Here is a 16,171-nt window from a genome sequence, read left to right on the forward strand (position 1 = left end):
CAGGGGGACGATTATATTCTGGTTTTATAACATATTCTTATAAAATTTATAAAGTATGTATAAAGAGTGACGTTATTGATAAGACTACTCTTTTTTATTGGCAAAGTATAACCTTCTTTATTGCTTATTGTTCGTAGCTCATTTCTAATATTTTCATATTTAATACACTCAAATAAAAGATGTGTTGGAGTTTCTCTGTCTCCGCATATTTCACAAGTGCCATCGTTATTATGATGGAATCTATTGTGGTACTCTGAAAAGTCACCATGCGCAGTCACGAATCTTGTATATTTATAATTTATTATAAAGTTCTTTTTTTTATTCGCTGGTGAACATCAGGTAGATAGTCAAAAAGTTCTCTTCCTTTTGTTGATTCTGTCCATCTCTTTTGCCATCTTATTATATATTTGTTCTTTATTTCTCTTTTTATATAACTTTCAGATAATTTCTTATATACTACTTTTATGTTTGAGCCGCTTGCCTCTTTTGCTAGGCTGTCTACTCGTTCGTTTCCAAGGTCGCCCATATGTGCTGTTACCCAGCTGAAAGATATATTGTTTTTATTTGCTAAGGTATATTTTCTAATGTTCTCGACAAGTTTGTGTTTGTTATCGTCGTCATTCAATGCTATTAACCTCTTAACAGTGAAGGACGAGAATAGTCGTCCAAGGCGATCGAGTGGCAGTAGTGAAGGACGACTATAGTCGTTAAAAAATTCGTATAAAATACCTGGACCATTTCGTGAAGTCGTAGAATTTTCACGAGTAGTTTGGTTCTCCAACTTTGTTTTGGAATATCCTTTAGTTCTCGAGAAATTACAATAAAAGAGAGAAAATTAAAATAAATATGAAATTTTAGACGGCCATCTAGCGACATAAATCGAATTTAAATTTCCCGCCGTCATCTGATTGGTTAAAAAAATTAATATTCCTAATTGGCTCGCGTCAGTAAAAAGTAAGTGTGACTTCTGTAAATAACGCTATCGGGAAAGCACCGATGCATCCCGAAAAAGTAAACAGCCTACGTCATTTGTCTAACGGTCGTTGTCTGACCTACTTTTTGTAAAATCAACATTAGAGTAAGACGTAGTAATTTATAGTAAAACGGTCTTCTCTAATATTCATAGTACTTTGTAAAGTTTGGATTTCAATTTAATAAGTATTATTTAGTTCAGAAACATTATAAATACATTATTAAGAAGGAGAATATCACAAAAAACTTTATTTTTAGTATAATACAATTTACAAAATCGAAAGTTCGTATATCGTATTATTACGAAAAAACTACATCGAAACATACAAAGTCAACTAATTTACTTAAATTCAGTTCATTATACAACTGTCGATACTCTTGCCTTCCTCAGTTTCCTCAAACAAAATTCGAAAACTTCAATTAATCCTATAAATATTTAAGCGCCATTATTATTCGAATGATATATTATTATATCAAGCTGAATTTTACATAATTTGTAACTGTAATTACAAATATAACTGAAAAATATTTTCAACATAAACCCTAGGCCATAATTATGAAAACAAAATTCTTCAAGTATAAATTTTTCTGATCGAGTAATATGTAATAATAGTTTTATCTATTAGTCTTGCCAAATTCTACTTTCTATGTTCACATCCATTTAGTTTCATCTAATTACACTTTAAATGTAAAAAAATCTACCAACAAATTAATTTGCTAATAAAGGGACTACTTGCTAATTGAACTTTGTATTCTTCTTTGACGTAGTTCTAGGTTTTAGCACTAAATTGGTAGACATGTCTAAATAACACGCTTATAAACACTAAATACCATAAATGTTTCGAAATTAGAACTAGATAATTATATGCACAAATAAATTTACATGCCTTCATTTACATCCAAACAAAGATCAGTTCTCCCAAATTGTCGAAAAATAAATTATTTTCAACTTTTCTTTCTGAAATTTAGAACTAATTCACAGTAAACTTTATGCCTTAAAATATCCATTGCAATCAACGCAAAATGTATGAATCCACGTAATAAAAAATTATCGCAGTGAACTTCGAAAAAACGAGAAACACAGAAACATTAAACCGCACTTTACGAAATCTGGCGCGAACTGTCGTATACAATAAACAAAACGAAAATGCTCTTGTCCAATGTCATCAGGTGACAAAAAGTTTCTAAATAAACGCTAAAAGTTTTAAAGAATTCTTCCACAAAAACCGATGAATTTAATTAATACACAAGAACTAAATCTGTTTAATAAAGATTAATAATTTTCCATTATAATTATGCAAATTAGATATAAAAAAGATCATTGCGCAAATTCTCTCGCGAACCATGGATGACACTTATGTCACCCTGGATTGAAGTTTTCCTGAAAAATACTAAAAATTTTATATAATTATTTTACTAATCCAGTCAAATTTAAATAATATAAAATGTCTAGATCTGTTTAATAAAGATTAGTAATGTACAATCACTAATATGCAAATTAGATATGAAAAGATCAATGTGGGAAAACTCCCGCCAAGATAAAAATAGCTTTCGGTCAAGAAATACGAAGAAATATGTCTAAAATTTAATGTTTGTGTACAAATTAATAAATTTTAACTAATATCATCGTTTAAAATTTAATGGTTTTTCTGTAAAAATTAGTAAATTGTAACAAATTTCATCAAAGACGACAGAATAATTTTCGGCTTATAAAAACTCTAAAATAAATGATTATTTCTTCGAAAGACGTCGATATGCACGAATAAATAATAAATATACAATAATGCTTTTATCCATTTTAAATGGATATTGTAAAAATTAAGCTATTTAATTTGTTTGGCTTTTATATTTTAGTTTCCGAATATTTTACTGTGAAATTCCGTTTAGTAAACAGAAACAAAGACAAGCTATTAATTATAAACAGGACAATAGAATAATTTTTACGTAAATTGAGTGTAAATACAGAAAAAACTAATTATATTAAAGATGGGACAAACAAGCTGACATCCCTCGAACAGAGCTCATATACTCGTTGTCATTTTCAGCCTGGTTCCCACTTCGACTGTTTTATCTCGGTAAAAGGTTAATTTTTCAAAATAAAAGTTCTTTGTTCTTAGTGAAGAAAGATAAAAGTATCGAAATATAATATTGAGAATTAAAAATATTGATGTATATCCATATTAGAAATGTATATTTTATTCCGATATTAAAAATAATATCACGAGAAAAACATTAGATATATGAAACACAGACATAAACAATTTCTTTCTGTCAAATAAATTACGGATTAAACAGGTTTATTTAGAAAAATTCAATCGCGAATAACTGACTTTAAATATACAGAGGGTACAGTATGCTTGTTATGTGGTAGTATCTGCGTTTACAAATTAACAGAATTTTCCGTTTTTTTACACATTATTATGCTATAATCTAGGAAACTATGTTAATACACAAGTCATACTACAGAAAGCGTAAGAAAGGAACGTCAGTCATTGTAACTAATGTATTATTGAAAGTTTCATTCATATAGATAATTAATTTTATCAAGATACATTTTTCCAGAAGAAAATTATCGATATTTCTCGTAAATATAAGTAAATTTTATTATAATTTAGATAAAAACTTATTTTTTTCCCACGCATGGCTTCTTTCCCCTCCCTCTTACTCCTATACTTGGAACATTCCAATTCATAATTTGATGTAATAATAACGTTTACAATGATTCTAAATAAAATATTGACACTTAAAGTAGGTTAATATATATCAGGTGTGGCCAAACCTTTATCCCTTAGGGGCTACTTTTTCGGTAAAATATAGTCTGTGGGCGACTATGAATATGGGTAAACAATTTTAGGATTTTTCAAATTACCGAGATAAAACAGTCGAAGTGGGAACCAGGCTGAAAATGACAACGAGTATATGAGCTCTGTTCGAGGGATGTCAGCTTGTTTGTCCCATCTTTAATATAATTAGTTTTTTCTGTATTTACACTCAATTTACGTAAAAATTATTCTATTGTCCTGTTTATAATTAATAGCTTGTCTTTGTTTCTGTTTACTAAACGGAATTTCACAGTAAAATATTCGGAAACTAAAATATAAAAGACAAACAAATTAAAAAGCTTAATTTTTACAATATCCATTTAAAATGGATAAAAGCATTATTGTATATTTATTATTTTTTCGTGCATATCGACGTCTTTCGAAGAAATAATCATTTATTTTAGAGTTTTTATAAGCCGAAAATTATTCTGTCGTCTTTGATGAAATTTGTTACAATTTACTAATTTTTACAGAAACATTAAATTTTAAACGATGATATTAGTTAAAATTTATTAATTTGTACACAAACATTAAATTTTAGACATATTTCTTCGTATTTCTTGACCGAAAGCTATTTTTATCTTGGTGGGAGTTTTCCCACATTGATCTTTTCATATCTAATTTGCATATTAGTGATTGTACATTACTAATCTTTATTAAACAGATCTAGACATTTTATATTATTTAAATTTGACTGGATTAGTAAAATAATTATATAAAATTTTTAGTATTTTTCAGGAAAACTTCAATCCAGGGTGACATAAGTGTCATCCATGGTTCGCGAGAGAATTTGCGCAATGATCTTTTTTATATCTAATTTGCATAATTATAATGGAAAATTATTAATCTTTATTAAACAGATTTAGTTCTTGTGTATTAATTAAATTCATCGGTTTTTGTGGAAGAATTCTTTAAAACTTTTAGCGTTTATTTAGAAACTTTTTGTCACCTGATGACATTGGACAAGAGCATTTTCGTTTTGTTTATTGTATACGACAGTTCGCGCCAGATTTCGTAAAGTGCGGTTTAATGTTTCTGTGTTTCTCGTTTTTTCGAAGATCACTGCGATAATTTTTTATTTCGTGGATTCATACATTTTGCGTTGATTGCAATGGATATTTTAAGGCGTAAAGTTTACTGTGAATTAGTTCTAAATTCAGAAAGAAAGGTTGAAAATAATTGATTTTTCAACAATTTGGGAGAACTGACCTTTGGATATAACATATGGATATAAATGAAGGTATGTATTATTGGGCTACTAATTTATTTGTGTTTATGTACTGTAACTTAGTTTGTTTTAATATGTTAGAGAAAGTAGGTCACACATTGGATTTCTGACATAAAACTGTTAGCTTTTTCAGAGTACAGCGGACCCTCTCAGTGAAGTGTTTTAGGGAAGTTATGCTTTTATTTCTGATGCATGCCAATGATTGTTTTTAAAATTAAATATCGGTCAATGATGATAACATATGTTACAAATGTGAAGATGAATATAAAAATATTTCTACATTTTTTGTTGTTTTGTTGTTTTGTTGTTTCTTAAAGATTAATTTATTTAAATTTATTATATGTCAAGTAAGTTTATTTACAAAATGCTTATATTTTAATCCGCTTTAATATTTCAGTGTAAATTTGAACAACGAATTTTAAAATTTTAAATAAAAGATGTACTGAAATTTTCTTTTATTTACAATGATTACGTCACTTCTACAGAATGTAAACCACCAGACGACCTTCACCCACATTTCAGTTTGGGGGAAAGGCCGCCAGTTGTCGTAGTTGTAAACGTAACAACCTTTACGTCATCTATTGTTGTGGATGAAATTCGTTAACTGTCAATTACATTTTCTTGAATTTGATTCGCAAGTTGGAAAATATCGTCATTACTTAAATGCCTAAAACTTTAAAAAATTATATAAAATTGAAAATAAATTCAAAACTGCAGAAAATTACCGCGAAAAAAATTCATATATAAAAAAAGTATATGACAATAAAGAACGTTTTTTTCTTTACTAGACGTAACTGTTTAAAATTTTTTTTCCTAAACGGAAACGAGAAAAACGCGTGGGAAAATTCTTAAAAAATTTTCCACGTTTCTTCTCCACAACTAAGTGGTAGCGCTACGTCTGACTGTTCCACTGTTAAGAAGTTAACCAGCTTCCTCAATTCATTCGAAGTGACAACTGAACTATTTTTGTACACATTTTTCATCACACCCCAAAAAGGAGGACAAAACAATGTTCGGCGCAAGGCGATGCCGGATGGAGGACAGAGTCAAATACCTGACAATCCGGCGAAAATCTGGAAGTCTGTCCACCCTAGTTGTCTTGCATCCTACTATCAATACAATACAGTCGTATCGCTATCACTTCTTAGCATATTTAATCGAAATTAACAGAAATCACTCTCTAGTATTATATATAATAAAGAGGTTACGGCCGAAGTTTTCATCTCTAAAACGTGAACGTCGAACGTCGAGCGACGCCATCTTGTAATACTAGAAGTTTAACAAATGCATTTGGAACGTCGAGCATGGCGAGTAGGAGTTCGGCATAAACGTCTGCATTTTTCTGTGTTTTGGGTTATAATTATGACGTATTTTATTAAAATAATGATTATTTAAGCATTTATGAATAACATTGTAAAGAAACAGACATTTATTTAATTATTCAATTTTTTTGCAAGTTATGTAAAGTGCCTATTGAATTTTTATTTATTCGTGTTCATAATAGCTTATCGTAATACTATAGAAGTTGGTTTGTTTTTTCCTTTTACGTCATCTTCTATGTCATTAACAGCATAATACGTTTGTAAATTTCTAAAAGTAATTTTCAAAGCTGTTTTCGGATTTACATAAGCCATAACTTCTCTCCAGAAAATTATGTGGTGAGAACCCACAAAACGCATTGGAATTGTCTTACTATTACCAGTATATCATACGGTAGGAGACTCGACGCTAATTAAAGTCAAAAATCATTATTTAGTGTTATTAAACATTCTCTAAATATTTTAAAATTTACTTTTGCTGGTAACCTTCATCGTTCTTAAATTTTTCTGCCCGTTTTCAGCAAAATCCAACGAAATAGTGCGCGGCGTCACATTGTGGCGGAATGTGTTTTACTTGAAGTTGAAACTTCAAACGTTTACTTCTGCTTACCGTACAAGTTTAAAGTTTTGAACTTCGGCCGCAACCACTATAATATCTATTAAGAAATGATCTGCACGCAAATTCTCATTAGTATTTATAAATTATTTACATTTAGAAGCCACATTTTAAAAATCTAAAGCTGAAATTGGTGATAAAAAAGTGTATTATACAAAAGAAGTGGTTCCATCTAAGTTTCCAATAATCCGTCATAGACAATATAATTTCAGCATCTTATCTTTCTTCATCCACGCAGATTGATTACAATGTGTTTTAGCTCTACACGTACAAAGAGTAAATGTGAATAGTAAAATAATTTATAGCGAGCGATTGACTGACATTAAAGATGTAAATTCAAGTGTGACTAATTAACTAATGAACATTGATTCTCGTGTCTTGCTAATGGGCAGTTTTCTAAAATGTTTATAAAATTATACACGTGAATATTCTACTGTAATATTTTCATAAATACGTAGAAATATTAAATAAATTAAACCGGAAATTTTGTTAAATTTATCTTAGGTATACAAAATGGCGGTTCGTTTCTAATTCCAGCAAACAGAAGAAGAGAAACAGCGGGGACGCACGTTCTAACCTAACCTAACTTATTCTAATAATTTGGTTGGTAATAATTATGGTAATTTATTAGAATAGATTAGGTTAGGTTAGAACGTGCGTCATCACTGTTTCCCTTTTTCTGTTTGCTGGAATAAGAGACGAGCCGCCATTTTGTATACCTAAGGTAAATTTAACCTTAGGTATACAAAATCATTTTACATTGTGTAAGGATGTGACTTTGCATTTGGACACGTTAGTTTTATATTAGTTTTATTTACACACTAAAAACTAATATAAAACTAACGTGTCCAAATGCAAAGTCACATCCTTACATAATGTAAAATGTTAATTTTTTATGATTATTTTTGTTTCACAGAAACTTTCCTCACAAATGAACAAATGACTCTATTTTGAAGTAAAGTAAATTTAATACTCACCTTTAACATTGCATTTGACAGTAACCTAGATGCGACAACAGTTCCAAAAGTAAACACTAAGGAAATGATGATAATAATTATTCGAATGTTAAAATTCATGTGTCCAAAAAATAGCTCCGTAAGCAAAAAAACAATTGAGATAAAGGAGACAAGTATTAATTAATGGAATCAGCCAGTAAAATGTCTCGTTGAACATTTGATAAACTCCCCATAATTCTGTGTGTTTTTCCATAATATCCTGTAACCGGTTTGTTAACATGCTCATTCTAATGTTTGTCTCTATTAATTCTTCGGATAAATTCACAAATCTTTTCGACAAAACGAATATACATAAGCCAAAAACTAGCAGAAGAGATAGGAATTGCCCTACTACGTACAGAAGCCATAATGCTTCGTGAATAGAACACAACAATACTTCGAAATCGCTTCCATTTTCTTTCTTTATCTCCACGTAGATTAATAACGACGTCATTGAACACGTTAAGAGCCAAGCCAAGAAGACGATGGTTAAATACGCAACTAAAGCCATTTCTATACGTTTTGCAATTTTGTATTCTTCATCGTAACTAAATTTCGAGTAATGCAAATTCAATTTTATTCTCTTTAAGATGCTAAATTGTAGACAAACATATACAGAAATGAATAGAAGAATCAACGAAGCTAGTGTCGAATTGTCTTTATACATCTTCACCGCTCGGAAAGCAATAATAATCTGGCATTAACAAATGTGATATGAATTTGAGAGTATTTAACCAAAGATATACTTCAACTAAATTCGCATAAAATGCGAGATACTTTGACGGAGAACATCTTCTTGTTCTGTTGTTCCACGCATTGGCACGAATCGAGCAAATCTATACCAAATACTTTTACTGTGGAGAAAATAGGACCAAATAGGAATAGTGGGCAACAATTCATCTTTCTGCAATATCAAAAATCGGCTTATCTTCTATTAACTATCAAACGTTATCTAATATCATCTTTATTTAAGATTGATTTTACTTTTAAAATATTGTTTTATAAGCAAAAGCATCAGAGCCTACTTCATTGCAGTCAGTTGTAAGAGATTATAAGTAATTATGGAATTATGTAAGATTGAACGTTGTACGGTACACGTACAGATTTAATTATATTTTAATGCTCTTGTACGACATGCAGAATCACAAAAATAAATGTAATTAAGTTTGCTTACTTAACTAATTGGAAAATTCCAATCAACTAAAATTGTTTACTTTTCATACAAAGAATCTTCTGTGTTCATATTAATTAGTAAACGACCTATTCATAAATTACGCTTAATGAATAGAGTTTAGATTTTTGGAATATATTTATAAAAAGGAATTGTGTATTGGAAATAAAGTGATTTTGCTAGATGAGTGATTATAATTACAATTTTTATGATCGCATGGAATGTACAGCACTTTAATATAAGTGTCGTAACACTCGAAAGCAGATTTAGCATTGTACACATGAAAAAGCTTTAGAGGAATGTCGCATTTAGGCATTGTTACGGTCCTCAATACTGTTCTGTAGTAACGCAAATAGTATTTCATACGCAGCTTTATCCACAGGAATTGTTCGTATGATGTGTACATTATGCATGTGCCACGAATCATTTGCAGTTGACCGAATCTCGTAGTGGAGAGTTGTAGAACTCTTTTCTGCGTGTCAGTTATGTAATTTTGTGTGAGTACGACCTGCTATATAATCCCTACAGACAGCATTGAAGATGAATTTATAAATTACAAGTCAACACGAGTTCACAACTGCCACATCGTTAACATTTTAAATGGTATGTTTACAATTCTCTTCAATTTTTATCTTCATGTGTTTTTAATTTCGAATTCGAAACACTACAGTATATGAGAAGAAATTATACACAAATTTTGTCATACTTTTAATTAATTTGTAAAATTTATACAAGACAATAGGCATACAATAATATCGTTATGAATTGGTAGGTAAGTATTATGAAATAAAGCAGAATAACAATAGTTATATTCTTTATAATTCTTGTCAGACAAAAGAATAAATTTTATAAATTTTAATCTCAATATATTGATACATGATAAACATTAGACCAATAAATTCCCACTGTCTACTGTCTGTCTGTTTTTCTTTAATTTCGAGAACGGTGTTAAGTAGATAAAAGACGAGACCAGATATGGAAAGCGTAGGTGAGGTGATCTTGTTTAACTACATAAGAACATCCGCTTTTAGCCGGAAGTCACGTGATTTCAATTCGAAAATTTTCTCTTAGACGGAATTAGACAGATGATTGGCGTGTTTAACTGTTAAGAATGTTTAGTTATAAGTAATTTATTTAATTATTTTTCATTATATATTGTAAATATTTTATATAATATTAATAGGAAAAGCATGATGTACAGGGAAAAGACACTACTAAACTTAAGTTTACTCTGACGAAAACTTACAGCTTTGCCTTGTGACGATGTCACAATAAATAATTGTTTTTTTTTTTTATACCTCGACTCATTTCCTTGATATTCTCATGAATAGAATGAAAACGATAACCTTTTTTCCATATATAATATTTGTATGATAAAACGACAAATATTTTAATAGTTTTTCTCTGTATTTGTGGTTTTCTCTATCAAATGCCATTTATTCAAACCAAATGCACTATCCATTATATACACTCTACATTGTTAAGTATTGTATATACGGCGTTAAATGAAAAACGTAAAACATCAACATCACTTTCATGCTTATATGTAGAGTTTACTTATTAAAATCCGAAGATACACATACTTTAACGCTACAAAATTATTAAAGTTAACGTATCTAGATCGTTAAGAATGTTTTAACTGTACAAACGCAAAATTTTGAATGTGGTTTTTACGTTCAGCGCCTTTGACGTTACGGATTATTCATTTTAAACTATCGATACGTAAAATTAAACTAATTTTCTATGAAAGAATACAGGAACTTAAAAAGACATTATATAACGAAAACAATGAAAACTTTGCTAGATAATTCTTAATCTACCATTGTCTCTACTAATTCGTGTCCAAATATTTCAACCGCTTTTGATTTAGTTTCTTTCTTGTACTTTTTCAGATTTCTTACGACTTTATCGATTTCTTTAATCTGCTCAGTTTCTGATCCTCGGTGGATATCGATAGAAGTTGTAACCATATCGACTAAACCCCATATTAGAAATACGGCATTCAAAACACTAAGACCTATTCTTACTGCCAGCCCTGCCTCTTTCAAAGCAAGCATGAATAATCTTCCTGTTTCTGAAATCGATTTTACGATCCGATCAGCAGAAACTGCTGTTTTAGCGATATTTGCAAGAGGTCCTGCTTGTAGTACATCCTTTATCGGTGTAGCTTTAATTATATTTACCATATTATTATCGTTCATAACATATTTGATTAATTGAATAATGAGAGATAATTTCAACATGATCTCTTCATTCGGCGCCATTTCTTCTAGTTTTGAAAGAGTTGGACACCAATCATCTAACGATTTCTGTGTGCTCGTATTCACATTTTGTATGTAATCGTCTAATAAAAATTTCAGTATTTGGTAATGTTCTTCGTCTAATTCCTCTAAAAGCTTTTGGAATCGTGTCAAAAGTCGACTATATTCATTTGCTGCATTCTCTACTTCTTCTGTGAAAGTGATATGTGTATTAAATATTTCCTTGGCTTCTTTACATAAGTTTTTAGAAAGAACATAATTGTTGACGGTGGATCCAGCAGAAACGATTCCTCCCGTAGAAGCAGTAGCAACTCCCCCAATTGTAAGAGCCAGAGAGGTTCCTGCAGTGACTGGCATGAGAGCAATTCCCGCAATGCTGGCAATTGAACCCAAGATAGCAGCAGATGCACCTGTCAAATTCGCACAGTTTGATCCGAACGAATGCTTTTTCAATTCGTCACGAATATTAAGTAAACTGAGGATAATTTCCCAGGTTTTCTTGTGCCATGACGTATACTTTTGAAAAAATATTTCTTTCGTTTCGGTATTTTCTTCCGCTATTATAAGTAGGTTCTTGATTAATTCTTCTTGAATATCTGTAAATAACAACAATGTTGTAAATAAAATTCATGATAACGTCTAGCTGTTGGTAATATAACCAAAATGCTCGCTCTTGGCAAAGTAAATAAACTACTGCACAATGGCGCTGTACTTCTTCGTATGTTCGCGCCTAACCAACCGGCTAGTAACGTGGTTGTTTTACAGTTTTAATCACTCGGAAATAGGTACTAATTTTCTTTTGGCAGATCGTATCATTTCTTGCATTCATGTATCCTGCCTTCATCAAAAGCTCACGTTAAGACCAAACGACTTGATCCATTTCATACGAATCGAACTACATCATTGGTTTGCTCACTCGGTTGCTTGTAGGAGTGCCCTGTGTAAGTACCCTGAATTTTTGAGCGGAGCTCTTCATAAGTCAGAAAGTGTTATGTCTGTGATCGCAGTTTAAAGTAATTGCTCGACTGTTAAACGATTTTTTCAAAGTTGGCAAGACAGCTATCGTGACGAAGCAGGAATTTTTAAATTCAATTTTGGCTGAAGTATCAGGGCCAGATTTCGCCGTAAACTCTATGGAAAACACGGCGTGAACTTTGGCCTATCGACCCGGAAATTTCGCCAGCTCTTCACTGATAACGAAAAATGTCTAAGGTTAAATTTTGAGCCTTCTAGAGCCATTAGTTTTTCTCTACGAGTGTCTGCAGTGCCAGATGGAAGAAGAAGAAAATACAGTTTTTTAATTGCTTATATTTCTGAAACCACTTTATAGAAAATCTCGAAATTTTGCACACAAACTAAATATGCAATTATCTTTTGAAAGAGTTATTTGGAATTACCATAAATGTTTGGTTGAGGAGAAATCGACGCCGAAAATGGGCAACTGTGATTCTTGTATACATTGTAGACAGTGAGTTTTTTACTTGGCAAGTGACTCGTGATCCATTAGTTAATGATGGTATAGAAAATTATACTAACCACTATTTTAGCTTAAATTCTAATCTATATTTCTAAAATAATTAAACACAGAAAATTTTTATTACAGACAATTCGTAATTACCTGGCAATACATCTTCCTTCCTCAACGCCATTCCCATAATTTTGCTCCTAATAACTTTTTTCTTTACCAAAAGTTGAAAAAAACTTTAAAATAAAAATAATCATTTAATGTTTTACATTTTATTTTAGTGTTTTTCACTAAATTAAACTTTATATAATTCTATAATTTTTTGTTTATAACATTAAATCTATATATTATATATTTCAACGCATTTAAAATCATTTCTTTGGCTTAATCTGTTTTAAACATATTTAAAACACTAATTACCATAAATTTAACCTATATTTTCTTATAAACTATCGTTTAATATTAATTAATCTGAATATTTTTCTATATATACCATACAGCCACTTCTCGTAGATCTATTAATTATTGGAAATATATTTTTAATCTTTATGTACAAGATACAATGTATCTATTATTATACACAGTTAAATCAAGTTACACAATACAGTGTATTCGTAATAACACTGCAACAAATAATAATACAAGTAAGCAATGATATATTTATCATTATAGTTATGACGATTTTAGTGTCGCTGATACTGTAATAGAGTACAGGTATCCTTGAGAATTTCGGAAATAGTCTAGAAATCGCAATCAATTGTCTGCAACGGAGTCTACAAGTATATAGAAAGCAACTTAAATATAGTACTTACACGAATATTCGGGATTAAGCACAGAATAATAGAACATTAAAATCTTCGAAAAATAGAAAATAGTTTTGATATAGTAAATTTTATACAACAATAGCTAGTAGTGAAATTATGATACGCACCAGTAACTTCTAAATACGGAGTAAATAATGAATTATGTTTATACATAATCAATACAGTGGTTGTCTAGACAATACCTAGACAACCTTAGCTGTTCCAAACCATTCTATAAAATTGTTAAATTATTCTTTACAACATGATATACTGTTACTTAATTTATATGACACTCGGGTATTTTTTATATTTATAAATTTTATTTAAACAGTACAGGATTTTTTTATATACAACGATGTAAAGCTTTAGATTGCTTTATATTGTAAATTAAACAGTTTGAGGCACGACTCTATTGCTCACAGGAAAAAAATGATGTACAGGGGCAAGACACTGCTAATTTGAGATGGAGAGCATATATTTTAATTGAAATAAATTAAAAATTTGATTTAAAATTGCTTTCTCTTCCTATTTTCACAAGTAAAAAAATGATAGTATAGATGTATTCATTTCGTCCTAAAAATATAATAGTAGAATCTTAAAAAAATTGAGATTTCAAAAGGTTCGAGTTAGCAAGTTTTTGGATTAAAGAGACGTCTATATACAAGAATTAATTTCTGAAGTAATCATAATACTGCTTTGGACATACAGTATATCGATTGCAAGGTGTTTTTGGTTAAAGTTCAACGTGGAAATGGTTTCCTCTCGCAATGCATTATTCTGTGGTGAAATGTTTTACTAGTGGAACACCGGTAGAAATATTATAAGTCGCTTTGACCAGTTAGTTTCGTTTAAACAGCGTAACACAGTCTTTTATTAAACACGAGAACACTGCTTAATGTTTCGTTGTCACTTTGGCCACAGTAGACGTGACGTCACTTCTATGCACTTTAACCGAAGTGGAAGAACGAATCTCGAACGATGTCGAAGTATCCGTCCGTAAATTGAAATGGAAAGTCAAGATTATCAAGTCGTAAACCGTGATCCAAGATCAATTGATTAAGTCGTAGCCAGATCAATTCCGGGTAAAAGTGTCATATTCGGGTGAAAGGTAACTTCCGGTTGGCTGTGTCACATTCGGTAGAAAGTCGAAATCCGCGCAAGAAGGCCTGGGCAGAAGGAAGGTTGTTTCTGCCAGCAGCGAAACAACCTTTTCCACCAAGGCCTTTTACGCTCGACAGATTCTACCATCATTTTTTCGGACTCCATTATGTCGAGTCCCGTCTCAAGTGACCGTGTCTCTACCGTCAATTCCAGAACTTCGGGGTATCGTCGCTCCAGATAATGGACGAAAGACGAGGCGCTGTCGTCCGGAGTTATGACGACCATCGGGTGTATACGACTCTTTCTCCGCATTTTTTTCGGAAGCACCCGTATTACACAAGGCAAAGAAGAGTCGCCATCATCGGAGTCGGCATGGCCCGAGGTGTACCACTCCTTCAATTCTTTGAAATTATCCATTCTGCAAGAAAAATGAGCGACTGCTGTGAAAACAGAACTTGCATTAATTAAGAAATATTTCTATTCTAATCTCAATTGTAAATTTCTAATGCTAAAATGATTGTTTTAATTCCTTTTAGAAAAGAATATTATAACAAAATCTCTATGCTGTTCGAACACGAATACCAAGCGAGATGTTTGTATGTTATGCATAAACGGATTTATGTGTCTTCAATGTGAAAAGCTTTCATATATTGTTCCGTGGATGCAGTTATGTGACATTCAACAAACATATTGACTACAATATTCCTAGCTAGACTTTAGCGAGGTTGAGGCCGAAGTTTTAAACGCGTAAATGCGTACGGTCGGACGTTCGGCGCCGCTTTCTTGTAAGCCTAGAAGTTTGACAATGGCGTTTGGAATGTCGAGCATGATTCCACTCACTTTCCAAACACCATTATCAAACTTCTAGGCTTACAGGAAGGCGACACTGAACGTCCGACGTACGCGTTTACGCGTTTAAAACTTCGGCCTCAATTTCGCTTTTTATTCCTTATATCTTAATGTTTTATGTCTTCGTGCGTAACAATATAAAGAGGTAGGTTGGATGGCCGAGCGGTGAAGGTGGCAGCCTACCGCTCTGGGGGACCCGGGATCGAATCCGAACGGGTCGAAAATCCCCAGGAATTTTTCGGGGGTGGTCCGTTCGGATATGTCGGGCCCCGTCCCTCACCACCCGGTCGCCCCATTGTGGGCCTGGCCGAACCCATAATGGGCCTTCTAAAAGAGGCCCTCTTAGTGCCCACAGGGCGGAAAGAGTTAAAAAAAAAAAAAAAAAAAAAAACAATATAAAGAGAATATAATGTAGGTTAATTACTTATATTTTAATACTTTTAGAAAAGTTGTATTATTTTAATATTTATAAGCTTCGAATAAACGGGAGGGGCACAATCCAGTTCGAATTAACGAGAGTCTACTCTACAGTAATAGGGAATAAAGAAACGAACAATATTGTAGAATGT

The sequence above is a fragment of the Centruroides vittatus genome, unplaced genomic scaffold (assembly GCF_030686945.1).
Source record: "Centruroides vittatus isolate TY-2023 unplaced genomic scaffold, ASM3068694v2 contig_293, whole genome shotgun sequence".
Taxonomy (NCBI): domain Eukaryota; kingdom Metazoa; phylum Arthropoda; class Arachnida; order Scorpiones; family Buthidae; genus Centruroides; species Centruroides vittatus.